Below are 14,477 nucleotides of genomic sequence, written 5' to 3'. Positions count from 1 at the left end.
AACAGAGGAGGATGGGAGCCAGAGGAAGAAGAGAACAGGAGGCAGAGAGAAGAAGAGAAAAAGAGGGTGAGGAGAGGCGGGGGCAAGTCCTCTACCAGCTGAAGTGCCGTGCCGGCTCTAACACTTTTCACTAGAGACAAAGTCTCTCCAAGTTGTCCAAGTTCATCTTAAACTTCTGATCCTCCTGCCTCCACCTCTTGCCATGGTTCTCAACCTGTGGGTCACAACCCCTTTGTGGGGGTCCCCTAAGACCATTGTAAATTCCTAATAGTAGCAAAGTTACAGTTATGAAGTAGCAATGAAAATAATTTTATGGTTGGGGTCACTGCAACATGAGGAACTGTATTGAAGGGTCACAGCATTAGGAAGGTTGGAAACCACTGACCCGTTGGATTCTGGGATTATAGGTGTGGGTACTGCCGTCCCTAGTTTATTTGGCGCCCTGGATTGAATCCAGGGTGCCGGGCAAGCAGTCTTATCTGTCAGGCCACGCCTCCAGATGGGATTGTTGTGTTTTAAATATAACAAGTCAATTCTTTCCAAGGGACAGAATTTTGCTGGGAGAGTCTTTCACTGTGTCATGGATCAGCCTTCAGAGTAGCCTGGTCTCTGTCCGGGTCGGGTGACACCAGCTGCAGCCTGGCCCTGCCCATCATCCCATGCCTGTGATTAGGGGTTCACTCATACAGCTGTGTGCTGTGGTCAAGTTACCGGAGTCTAGTGAGGTTGACTTTTCACATCGTGAAATGAGGTATCATTCAAGGTTGGGGAAATCCTGGCAAACACAAGTAGCTGAGTCTTTGTAAACGATTAACCTAGATTCTCACAAGCAAGGAAACATCAGTGAAGTAACTGTTCTCTGAGCTGGGCCACCTGCCACCTTCTGGAAGGCCCAGGAGCCGAGGACCTCATAGTCTGTCTGAGTGTCACTCCCGTCTTGGGGGGATACGGGCTTGGGTTGGCCTCTCTGCGTGGATGTGGATGTCCAGCACCTCAGAATCCTTCATGTCAGCAGAGACGCAATGAGTCGAGACTGTGGCCAGCTTTTCGTTTGTGCCAGAGCTGCTGCCCACACCCACCTCTCTGAGGCACCACATGACTTTCTGGGGCAGAGAGTCCCCTTGGTCACCAGTGCAGAGGCAGCCTCCGGGGGTTCTGTGCTTCCTGGTGGGGTTCATAGATTCTGACTGTGTGCTTGGCTCAGCAGACGACAGACAAGCAGCCATGGGGCTGCAGGGAGGTGAGGGAAAGGCTGAGGCCCTTCTCTGCATTCAAGACTAAGGGCATAACTCCCTCCGATTCTCAAGTTGGCTTGGGGAGGGCCAGCAGGTCAATCGCTGACCTTGATCCAGGGTTGACCTTAGTGGCGAGTCCCCCAGGCCAGTCCTGAGAGCCAGGAGGGCCCCTAAGCTCCTTGCTTACATACTGCTGAGCCGGGGCCAGTGAAAGTCCTGGACCTTCCTTTGACATGTAGTGCAGGGCTGCATAGTCACTGTCACCAAATATGAGTTATGAAGAAAAGTACCATCTCCTTGACAGGGACGATGGCATTAATTCACATGTGAGTCTACCTGTGTCCTCTAAGTCAGACTGACTGATGGACACCTGGATGGGATGTCCTCAGGTCCTGGTGGTTATGACCAGAGTGGTGGCTGTGTTCAAAGCAGAGAGGGCTCTGAAAAGATCCAGGAAGAGCCAGGCCTGGTGGCACATGCCCATAATCCCAGCACTCAGGAGGTTGACCAGGAGAATCACAAAAACTTCAGGGTCAGCCTGGGCTGGTAGGGAGATCCTACCTCAACAAAGAGAAACAAACAAACAAACAAACAAACAAAATTCCAGCCAGGTGGTGGTGGTGGTACAGGCCTTTAATCTCAGCACTCGGGAAGAGGGGCAGGTGGATCTCTGAGTTCGAGGCCAGCCTGATCTACAAAGTGAGTTCTGGGACAGCCAGAGCTATTACACAGAGAAACCATGTTCTGAAAAAACAAAGCAAAACAAAAATGCAGGAGACAGGGTATCTTGAAGGGGGAGAGAGAGGTGGTGGAGACAGGGTCAGTCACTGCTTCCTGGGGTGGGACTTTGGCCCGTTTGAGTAGAGAAGATACAGTCATGTTGATGCTCTGTGACTCCCTTCTACGTGGAGACACCGTGAGTCCTGAGCTGGAGGCCACATGGCCTTCTGTGCCATTCCTGATCTTTGAGATGTGGATTCGAATTCCTAGTTGGTTAATCCCAGGACAAAGAGGACCCATGGGAGGGTTAGGAGCCCCTGATCCTGCTGTCATTGCTGGTGAGGCAGGACATCTCCAGACTCTCTTAGGGGTATTAAGGTTCCTGGGGAGATAGGAACGAATATCTGTTTCTCCCATGTTAGGTACCATAGATGGACCAAAGGAATTCCACTCATGTCAAGCTTTGTGAACCAGTGAGTTTTACTGGGGTCACTTTCGGAAGTGTGGGTGGATTATTTATAAAAACAGCTGCATCAGCTAAAAATCCTCCCAATATGGATGATTCCGACCACCTTCTGTGTCCTTTCCACCTCCCAGATACTCTAGCATCTCCCGAGATCACATGCAGCTGGGGCAGAATTACAGCCTGGAGAAGGGCACAGGAGTGAGTGGCTGGAATCTCTGGCGAGGGTCTCATGACCTTCCCCAGCCTCTCTGTCCATGAGGGAACATCTACAGACTTCCTACATACCAGATAGCTCCAATCAGATCTCAGGGTCTCTTGTGGGCAAGGTTAGTTGGTCTGATGACGACAGTCGTGGCATTTCACGTAGGGAGGTCTGAGCAACCTGTGGCCACCACCGGTGGAGTGTGTATACACAGTAGCTTCAAGGCCGAGCTTCGAAGGGGAACAAAAGTCTGTTACAGCATCAAAGGTTGAAGGTGAAGAGGGGGGTCTAGGAGGAAGCTGCAGGGGCCCCAGAGGAGGCAGGGTTCCCTACATTTTTAAACTGGTGGCCATTACCCAGCCCCTTGACCTGCTTGTTCATAGAATGCCGGTTGGAGCCATAATGTCTCATGTCGTCTCTGCCTGGGTAGCAGCATTGCTGCTGGTTTTTCAGCGCCATCCCAGGACTCCAAAGTCAGTGACCCCACTTTAAAGGCTATTCAGAGTCTGAGCATCCTTTGAAAAGTCTCCCACTGACACTGAAGGACACTGGTTCTCAACTTTCCTAATGCTGAGACCCTTTAATGTTGTGGTGACCCCCCGCAACCATAAAATTATTTTATCGCTGCTTTGTGACTGTATTTTGCTACTGTTGTGAATTGTAATGTAAATATCTGATATGCAACCTCTGTGAAAAGGGCACTTGACCCTGGGGTCATGACTCATAGGTTGAGAAACACTGGTCTAGGGGTAGATTAATGAGATCCATCAAGTTTGAGCATCTGGGGCCTTGCTGCTCAGGCCTTAGCAGCTGCAGAGGTCTCTAGAGCCGAGGCGTACAGGGACACACACGCTGTACTGGATCCGAAAGCAGTTGAGAGAAAGCATCTTACAGGCCACTGGCCCCATACCCAACCCAGCCCAGCTTTACCCACAGTCTCATGGAAACTCAGAAGGGGCACTGAAGAGAGAGTGGAGGCTGGTATGAAGTGTCTGTGGTCAGAGAGGGCAGACTCTGCCTCCTAGCCCTCACCCCGGATACCTTGAATGTAGACTTCTAGCTTCTGTACCGGGGGATGAAGTTTCTGTTGCATCAGTGTGCCCAGTCTCTGTGTCAGGGTGTCTGGTCTCCCTGTCATGGTACCCGGTTTCTGCGATGCAGGAAGCTGCTACAAAATTCGTTTCAGAAAAACCAATGTCCAACACACAAGGATAACACCTGCCATGGGTCCTCAGAGAAGAGGCAGTTTGGGGTGGCTGGGGTCTCCTGGAACCCACAGGCCTGCTGAAAGCGGGGAGCGCAGGGACTCACTACATCACAGTGCCACTGGTCCTGCCTGTGGGCTCTGCTCAGCCTGTGTTTCTCCTGCCTCCATGTGCACATGTGTAGCCTGCTTAAAATGCAGACCCAGTCTGCTCAATGATGGCAGGCTGCCGCCCTTGGACCTGGCATTGGTGAGCAAAGGTTTGGGAATAAGAGTCTACCTCTAAATATTCATGAGAGATGGAGCACAGGGCAACCTCCAGGAATTCAGGGAGGAGTCCACAGCCTGGACAGCTTTATCCTGCCTCCAGCCATTTTAGTCTGGACAGCAGGGAATGTGTGCCAGCCGGCTAAAGAGAGATGGGCCTCTGCTAGACCACAGGGGCTGGTCCAGCCTCCATGCAGTGAGCACCCGGCACTGGGTTTCTGTGAAAACAAAGCAGCTGCCTGGTCACCCCGCTGGTTTCATTAGGCAGCTGGTTGGAATTACTTCTTCCACACATTTCTGTGGACTGCCCTCTCCCGCCCCCCCCCCCCCCCCCCCCCCCCGCTTGACAGGGAAGTACTCACTCTATATTAGCAGCGCCTGAAAATCAGAGCAGGGTGACTGGAAACAGGCAGGAAGGAGCCTGGGGAACTCCTCTACTAAAATGCTCAGGGACACCTGAGCTGGAGCCACAAGGTGAGCGTGCACTCTGTCTCCCTCCTCACAGAGGTGACAGCTAGAAGCCTGTCAGCAGAGAAGCCATCTGTGTCTACGATTCACCTGCAAAGGGACACATTGACTTGGTTGGTACTGGGCACTCTAACACAGAGACTGCCTGACCTGATGTAACAGAAACTGTCTCTCAGTCCAGGAAGTTAGACATTCACAGGCAAGGTGATGTCTGGGCATTTGTTTTTGTAAATGTATTATTATTGTGTGCATGTGGAGGTCGGAGGACAATCTGTGGAGTGGGTTTTCTCCTTCCCCCTTTACCCGGGTCCCAGAGATCAACTCAGGACACCAGGCTTGCATGGAAAATGCCTTCTCACTGAGCCATCCTGCCATCTAAGACCTGGTTGCTTTTAAAGATTCAATTGTTAAGATAATTGTTTTATTTCATTTTGAGACAAGGTCACACTGTGTAGTCCTGGCTGGCCTGGACCTTGTGCTATGTAGACCAGTTAGAGTCAGACTCACAGAAGTCTGTGTGCCTCTGGGTGCTGGGATTAAAGGTGTGACCCACCACAGCCAGCCTAGGATGATTTTATTTTATTTTTTTTATGAGTTGGGCAATGACAAATTGTTTTACCTTTTAAAAAGTGTACTTGGGCCGGGCGGTGGTGGCACACGCCTTTAGTCCCAGCACTTGGGAGGCAGAGCCAGGAAGATCTCTGTGAGTTCGAGGCCAGCCTGGGCTACCAAGTGAGTTCCAGGAAAGGTGCAAAGCTACACAGAGAAACCCTGTCTCAAAAAAACAGAAAAACAAAACAAAACAAAACAAAAATGTACTTGGTTCCAAAAATCTGGGTGCAGCTAGCTGTACACTGGCCCTGTGCTTGCTGCATTGGCCCATGGAGTGTGCAGTTCTAGATGCCCCCGACATTAGCCCCTCTGTATAAAGATGCCTGTGCAAGGATGTTAGGTTCAAGCCTGTCTATAGAGCAATGGGCGGAGTAGCTGGTGTGCCCAGCAGGAAGGTACATGACCACGCCCTCACTCCTTTCGCATGCTGGGAAAGTGCATGCAGACTTGTGTGAACACTGAATACATGCTTACATGGAGGGAAAGAGCAGGTGTGACGCTGAGTGGTGTCCAGTGTGTAAGGGTGGATGTGAATGTGTGTTGACATAAGTGTGGGAAACCCCCATGGGACCCTAGTGGCAGCTGCTGTGGGAGCCCTGGGTGGAGATGAGATTGTCTTTCTTCCTCTTTCTTTCTTATCCCTCCTTCCCTGTTCCTCTCCCTCCCTCCAACACTTCTCTCTCTCTCTTTCACGCACTGAGTCTTCTGCATACTAAACCTTCTAACACTGAGCTACATGCCCATCTCTCTCTCTCTCTCTCTCTCTCTCTCTCTCTCTCTCTCTCTCTCTATCTCTATCTCTATCTCTATCTCTATCTCTCTGTTTATTTTGAGACAGTCTCACTGAGTTGCCCAAGTTGGCCTTAAACTTTCAATCCTCCTGCCTCAGATTCCTGAGCAGCTGGGATGACAGCTCTGAGCCCCGGCTGAGATTTTTTTTTTTCAAATCTTCTCTCAGACATTTTTTTTTTTTTTTTTTTTTTTTTATAGTTTACAGTGCTTGCATGTTAGGAAGAAAATGCCTGGTATTTGTGTGTGTGTGTGTGTGTGTGTGTGTGTGTGTGTGTGTGTGTGTGTATGCATGTATGTAGGTGAGGTGTATGTGAGGATGTGGGCTTTTCTTCACACCCCAGCATGAGGACAGCCCAGCACTTTCACAATCTGGGAACTCCAGGGATGCTCTGATGCCTCACAGGGCCTTTCTTAGAGATGAGGTGAGAGGCAGAGGTACCTTTCTTTTTCTTAAGCATCAGGAAGCTGTGCTGCCGGCTGTACTAAAGGGCTGTTACTCTGCTGGAGGGCACCCCTCCACTGCTAACTCTCTGCCCTTCTACCTGGCAAGAGGCCCAGCTGGGGGATTCACCTACCAATTCCCTCCACATTCTCCATTAGCAGAGAAAGTATGGCCATGAGGCTCCCTGGTGGCAGCCTGGAATATCCCAGTTGTCTGAAGTACCCAGGCTGCCTGAGCGCCACTCTGTCCCTGCACCCCAGCCTCTCTCTCATGGTGGCCTCAGCCAGAGTTTGACAGAACAACATGGCTGAGCTTTGAGGATAGATCTGGATGTTCATGTGGTAGGGCTGCTGTAGGGAAGAGCCACAGACAGGACAGCCTGAGCTATCACAGTGTATTCCCCCTGGCACCCCGTTCTGAAGTCTGATCAGTATGTGGGCGGGGCTGCCTCCTCCCTGCCTGCACTTCTCTCCAGGGCTGACAGATGGCGTCTTTATTTGTGCACCACGGTCACACCCCCCCATTCCCCCCCCCCCCCCCCCCCCCCCCGCCTCCATTTGGCTCCTCAGTCCTTGGCCCAGTCCCTGTCTGTGGAGCAGTGGGGGCAACTCAGCTTTGTGAGTAACACCCTTGTCTCAACTCTTTGTGTGCCGTGGACCCCTCACTCACTCCTACCACATCGTTATGGGGTGTCTGCTCTCAGGTTTCCTCCCTCACTGGTGTGCTTTACACTTTCTGGCACACAGTAGGTACTCAACAGCTGTGCAGATGCATGGGCAGCCATGTGATGATTTTACAGGCTTGGATTCCCCGCCCCCAGGCTCCCCTAAGGAAGCTGGTAGTATCTGGGGTCTGAAATGATATGTGTACATGTGTGTGCCAGTGTGTGTGCATGTGTATACATGCATGTGGTGGCCAGAGAACATCCATGGTCTCCCTCCTGAGGCACTGTCCCCTTTGTGGCATGTGCTAGCCTGTTTCTGCCCCACCCTCTAGTGCCGGAATTCTGAGCACACATCACCAGGCCTGGATTTTTTTTTTTTTTTTTCAAACAGATCTGGGGATCAGAACCAAATCTTCATGCTTCCATGGCAAGAACCCTACCAACAGAGCTGTCTCCACACCCAGGAGCCCTGCCAGCATCTGAACTGTAAAGAGAAACAGCACACACATCTCACGTGGGATTCTGCCTTCCCTAGTGGTTCCTACCTTGAGTGGTTAATTTGTGTGGTATATCTTCTGCAAGGTGAATCATCTGGGAACTGTCCCAGGGGACTCCACTCGGACTAAGGGCATTGGGGGATGGGCAAGCCGGTCTCTACGGGCGGGCAGGCAGGAGGATGGTGGTTTTTTTGCCTGTTTCAGCCAACACTGTCCCATCTACGCTCCCAGCACAATTACTGCTCTAGGTCTATGTGTCACACCCGTGGTCTGTCTTGGTTTGGATATTGGGTGTCGGTTGTAAAGGTCCCTGTGGGGGAGACTGCATGAAGGGCATGCAAGACTATGCAAAATTATCTCATTTCAACACAGCTTTAAAATCCAAAGCATTTTAACTTCTTTGAAAATTCTCTCTCTTCCCCCTCTCTCCTCACACCCTCTGGTGTGTGTGTGTGTGTGTGTGTGTGTGTGTGTGTGTGTAGGCCAGAGGACAATTTGTAGAAGTCAGTACACTCCCACTATGTGGGTCCTGGGGATTGAACTGAGGTCACCAGGCTTGGTGGCAAGCCCCTTTTCTCACCGAGCCCTCTAACTGGCCCCGTATTTTACCTGGTTTAACACCACCAACTCTGGTGTGTTTGTTTCACCTTTACACCTCCGTTCAGATCAGCCATGCTTTCTTCCCGTAGCCAAGTTCAGCCTGCAGTTACTGTGATGCCGGGCATAGCTGCAGCCCTTGGGGTGTCTTTCTAGTGTGGCTTCTCTGGAGGCAGAGCTAACCTGCTGTCTCCCCGACTTGCTGCTTATTTGGTGGACCAGCTCCTGATCTTCCAGACATGGCCTTCTCTCCTGAGTGGGGCTGATGAGACTACCCACCTCTACCAGCCCCTGCCCGCCCCTGCCCATCCCTACCCATCCCTGCCCGCCCCTGCCCACCCTACAGAGTTGTTCTGAGGGATACATGAGATACTCCATTTCCAGCGCTAGCCTGGGTGTGGTTCATTTTAACCTCTGGGCCGAAAGTTGGTCGACCTTATTTGACTTGAACACCTGCTTCTTCGCCAAGGCACCCTGGCCCTTCTGTAGAGAGTTAGATAGCCAGCAGCACAGAGGCCTCACCAGCGTCTTGTGAAACTGAGCACTTCCTCCACCCTCCCAGGTCTGCACTTGGTCGCTAGTGGGTGGCTGCTCCTGGCCCTATAAGGCAATCTCTCCTCTCAGGGACACAGGTGAGCAGGCAGCCATGGGCCTCTCTTAGCAAAGCCGCAAACTCTCCCAGCTGAGCTGTGCACAGGGGACTTCAGCAGCTGGGAGACTTTGTCACCTTTTATGGCTTTGGAGGAAGACGAGAAACAGAAACACAGAGTCTCACATTATGAGATATGTGGGCTGAATCTGAGTGACGCCTCAAAGCCAGCCTTTGCTGGAAGCCTGGGGAAACACTGCATGGTGACTGCAGACCCGTGGGGTGGGGACAGCAATGGGGTGGAGGGCGGAGTGTCCTCCAGGGCTCTGCCCCCAGCTCCCTGTGGGGGCTCGTCATGGTCAGTTGTCAGCACAGACATCTGCTGTCCAGTTCCTTCTTCTCAGGGATGGGACTGTGAGGTTTCGAGGGGATGTGAAGGTTCTGAGGGGGCATCTGAGCAGAGACCTGAGGGGGGAAGGGTGGGGAGGACGGGGAGAGATGAGGAAGCTTGTTCTGGGCAGAGATGAAGGTGCTGGGGGAGTGGGTGTGGACAGACATGGGGCCCTGAGAGGTGGCAGGCAGGCATGGGCAGGTAGGTGTTGAACCTGGTGAGAGGCAGGCTGCTGTTGGTGTGGAGCTGAGCTGCTGTGGATGGGGGCGTCATCAGCCGAATGTTCAACAGTCACTTAGTTTGAATCAGGGTCTCCGATAGCCCAGGCTGGCTTCAAACTGACTAAATAGCTGAGGATGCATGAACCACCGTGTTCAATCAGTTAATGTGGTGCTGGGAATGGACCTTAGGGCTTCATGTATGCTAGGCAAGCACTCTACCAACTGAGCTAGCCTCAGCTCAACGGCCATTTTTTAAGCACCCACTGTGGGCAATCCGTCCAGGTGCAGGATGGAGCACGGCTCTCCAGGGCTTGGGCTTTGGCCGTCTTAGGGGATGGGATGAACCTGCCTCCTCACCAGATTCCTACTTCTTTTCTGTGTGTCCTTTGTTGGCGTTGCTATTAAGGAGACTGGGTAGGTTTTACTGGTGTAATTTTTTGATGTGGGAAGAGGTGAGACCCATGAGCTATTGTTTTATACACTGTTTTTGATATGTGTCTATGTATCATCTCCCTCATTCACTCTCTACCCTGCTCTTTGAGTCAGGGGGGCACACTAATAACCAGGCTAGCCAGTGAGCCCCAGGGATCCTCCTGTCCCTGTCTCAGCCTCCCTAGTGCTGGGTCTCAGATGCGAGCACACTCTGTACTTGGCTTTTCATGTGGGAGCTGGGAATAAAACAAATCCTTGTTGTGTGGCAAGTACTTCACTAACTGAAGTGGTGCTTTCCCTCGCTCTCTCCCTCCTCCCCCCCCCCCCCCCATCCCTCTTCCCCAGTCTTTTCAGGTCTTATTCCGTAGGGCAGGCCTAGCTTCACTTTGGATTCCTCCTGCCTCGGCCATGGAGTGGCTGGAACGACAAGCCTGAGCCACCCAGTCTGGCTAGAATGTTGTCTTCAGTTAGTTACAATGTGTCAATGCCAGTCTTGAATGGTGAGAATGTACTAGAGAAGTCCCCAGTGGTGATGGCAGATGAGAGGCAGTGTGGGTTACACAGCAGCCCTCTGATGCGTCTGAAACCTTCTTGCAAGTTAGGACTACTGTGTTCTTTTTAGTTTTTAAAAAGAATCATTTTGGTGATGCATGCCTTTATTTCCAACACTCAGGAAGCAGAGGCCGGTGGACCTCTATGAGTTCGAGGCCAGCCTGGTCTACATAGTGAGTTCCAGGACAGCCAGAGTTACATAATAGAGAGACTGTCTTAGCCACTGTTCTATTGTGGTGAAGAGACACTGTAATGTCAACTTAACACATGCTAAATGCTGCTGTAAGTTTGGGCTGTAAGCCAAGCCTGTAGGGCATTTTCTTAGTGGCTGATGGGGGCGGGTCCAGCCCTTTGCTGGTAGGGTCCTGTGCTAGAGGTCCTGGGTTCTGTAAGAAAGGAGGCCAAGTAAGCTATGAGGAACAAGCTAGTAAGCATCATCCCTCCATGGCCTCTGCATCAGCTCCTGCCTCCAGGTTCCTGCCCTGTTTGAGTTTCTGTTCTGGTCTCTTTCAGTGATGAACTAGGATGTGGAAGTGTAAGCCAATAAACTCTTTCCTCCCCAAGCTGCTTTTGTCATGGTGTTTCATCACTTAATGGCGACCCTACCTAGGAAGAAATCATGAGCACAGCAACTCTTAGAACAGAATGCATTTAACTGGGGGGCTGGCTTACAGTTTCAAATGTTCAGTCTATTATCTTCATGGCAGGAAGTATGGCGGCAGGCATGATGTTGGAGAGGAGCTGAGAACTATATTCTTTTTTTTTTTTCAAGATTTTATTTATTTATTATGTATACAATGTTCTGCTTGCACATATCCCTGCAGGCCAGAAGGGGGCACCAGATCTCATTACAGATGGTTGTGAGCCAACATGTGGTTGCTGGGTATTGAACTCAGGACCTTTGGAAGAGCAGTCAGAACTCTTAACCACTGAGCCATCTCTCCAGCCCGAGAACTATATTCTTATCTGCAGGCAGAGAGAGGAAGAGACTGGGCCTGGAATGTGCAAATTACACCTCAAAGCCCACCCCAGTGACACACTTCCTCCAACAAGGCCACACTTCCTAGTCCTTCTAATCCTTTCAAAGAGTTCCACCCCCTGGTGACTAAGCATTCAAATATTCAAATATATGAACCTATGCAGGGCCAGTCTCTTTCAAACCACCATAGAGACCCTGCCTCAAAGACAAAACAAAAACACAAAAAGGACTGTTTTCATTTTACCAGTGTTTTGCCTGAATGTATGTATGTGTACCATGTGTATGTGTCCCCGTGGGGGCCAGAAGAGGGCATCAGATCTCCTAGAACAGGAATTACAGGGTTGTGAGTTGCCACATGGGAGCTAGAAACCAAATCTGTGTCCTTTGCAGAAGCAGCCAGTACTCTCAACTACTGAGGCATCTCTCCAGCCCCTTCTGCACTATTTATTTTTAAATTTAATTTTATTACTTTTGACTGAACGTATGTCTGTGTACCACGTACAGGCAATGCCTTCGAAGGCAAGAAGGTATTGGGTCCCCTGACCCCAGAGTCACAGATGGTTGTGAGCTGCCATGTGGATGCTGGGAATCAAACCTGGGTTCCCTAGAAGAGCAGTTAGTGTTCTTATTGCTCCAGCCCCCACCTTCTCTATTAAAAAAAAAAAACCCAAAACTTATTATTTTGATGATTTGAGATAGGTGAGATAGGGTTTATGAATCTGAGGCTGGCATTGAACCCCCAATTTTCCTGTGTCATCTTCTGAACCCTGGGATTTCAGGTATGTGTCATCAAGCCCTGCGAAGCCAAGGATTTTGCAATTTTTAGATTGAGCTGTTGCAATTAATTTTGCAGCGAGTGACACCTAGTGGGCACAAAGCTACATGGCCTTGCTGTACCCAGGAAGAACTCTCTCAAAGGTCTGTGGTGCAGACAGTGGAGGGGCCTGTCTCCTGCCCTACAGTGGTTCCTAAGTCCTAAGCTTGCAGAGCAAGCTGGGACTCCTGAGCACAGGAGGCTCTGTCTGCACCTTGACTTTGTGTTAGCCACAGAGCTGATGCATCCCACCCTAGGCAGCCTTTGGGGGAATGGCTTCATTTCCTGCCACTGCCCCCCAACCCCCAGTCCTGCTTGGGGATGATGGGGGCGTCTGACTGCCTCTCCCTCAAAGAACAGCCCCCACCTACAGGCTTTTCAGGTCCCAGAGTCACTATACCGAGACCAGTTCAATTCATTAAGGTCTACAGTGGGGCAGGTGCAGGGTCTCCCTTCTCTTCCCCTACACCTCCAGTGTATGTTTTTGTTTTTTCGAGACAGGCTTTCTCTGTGTAGCCCTGGTTGTCCTGGAACTCACTCTGTAAACCAGAATGGCCTAGAACCCAGAGAGATCTGTTTGTCTCTGCCTCCCTTGAGTGCTGGGATTAAAGGTGTGTGCCACCACTGCCAGCTTTGGTGTGTGTGTTTAGTCAAAGTGTCACAACCCACTGCAAGGTTTTTGCACCCTGATAAGCCTCTCAGTCAACGCAGCAATCCAAATCAGACCAAATCAGACTGAATTAGAAAAAGCCCTGGTTTTATGGGTAAAGAGCATTCCCAGGTGATTCTCCGGTCCCCCAGAGAAGAGATGGGGATGAGAAACCGAAAAACCATGTGTCTGTTTTCTGGGATGCAGTTTAAACACCCTATGGGAGCGGTCTTGAGCATCTCTCTAGGAGGAGATGTGTTAGGTGGGCTTTGAGGGGGTGAGTTTGGGGAAAGAGATGGGGGAGGGGAGTTGAGGTGGACCTTCCACCAGAACACCCACACTGGCCTTGAACATAAACTTCTGATCCTCCTGCCTCCACCTCCTGAGAGCTGGGACTGCAGGTGTAACTGCTATGGGGCCACCTGAGCCATCCAAGATGCTCTCTTCATCTCAGGGTCCTGGCTCAGTCCCACCCACAGAGTCCCTTTGGCTACGGGAGGTGGTGGCATCTGCACAGAGGCCAGGGATTAAGACATGACCATCTTTGGGGCATACTGGCTTCACTCTGTCTGAGCCTGGTCCATGTCTGCCTCTGACCTCATGGTCCCCTTTGACACCTTCCTGATGGCTTTATGCTCCCAAATCCCACTGGGAATTCCGCTGGCTAGTGGCTCCCCGGTCACCTGTTGAAAAGCCTGTGAGGCTCTCCATGTTTGGCTCCCGCTGCCTTGGAGAGGTCCTTTCTGTACTGACTCTGGGCAGCAAGCTCACCTGTCCCAGATCCCCACCTGGGCCTGCTGCTGTGAGCAAGTGGTCACATCCCAGTGGCTAGGTGCCTGGCACCTGGGTACGTGCTGAGGGGACAGTGGCAGGGTTGACAGGTGTCTTTATGGGAGGTGGGGAACAGATAAGTTCAGCTAGGTCCAAGAGTGGCACCAGGGATGCAGAAGGCAGCTCAGGGGTCCCAGGATGAGCATTGCCCTGCACGCATGAAGAGCTGAGTGTGGCAGTGTGGGACTCTTCTGCTCAGGAGGAGGCTGGGCAAGGAAAGGCTGAGGAGTTTGAGGCACTGGCAGTAGCTGAGGTTGGCTGAAGAGGGGCCGGCAGTCCTGGCTGAAATTAGAAATTTGGTGATAGGTGATTTGAAAAAAAGGGCTTGTGAACCACAGCACGAAGCCTTGAGAGTCTTTCAGGGAGGGGTGGTATGATGACATCTTCCTTTAGGGTGGCTCTGGCCTCTGGGTGGGCACAGGGTGAGGAGGGCAGCAGGTCAGGCATGAGGCTGCCATGGTCCAGGTGGGCAGAGCAGTGGGACATGTGGAGACAGTGGCCAGGAACGCGGATGTGAGGAGAGACCCCTTGCTATTGCTTTCCTATCTGGCTCTGATACCTTGAGCCGTCTTCCTTGTCCTGTGTGTGTCAGGCATTTTCTGTGCAGAGTTCTCCTTCCAGGGCTCTGCCCAGCAGAAGGATGTACGTGTTGAGTTCCCACTTCAGACTGCGGTGGAATCCTTGGGCCAAGCTGGTCTCAAGTGCCTTTCTCAGAGGCTCCTGCCCATCAGCAGACCTCACAGGGCCCTTAGAAACAAGGCTGCCCACAGAGGTTCCCAGGCTGGACATTTGCCTGTCATCCCGGCACTTGGGAGGAGGAAGCAGGTTTGAAAGTCTGAGGCCAGCCTGGACT

Source organism: Onychomys torridus, chromosome 5 (genome assembly GCF_903995425.1).
Source record: "Onychomys torridus chromosome 5, mOncTor1.1, whole genome shotgun sequence".
Classification (NCBI taxonomy): Eukaryota; Metazoa; Chordata; class Mammalia; order Rodentia; family Cricetidae; genus Onychomys; species Onychomys torridus.
The sequence above is the reverse complement of the archived record's forward strand: the minus strand, read 5'-3'. Positions refer to the sequence as shown.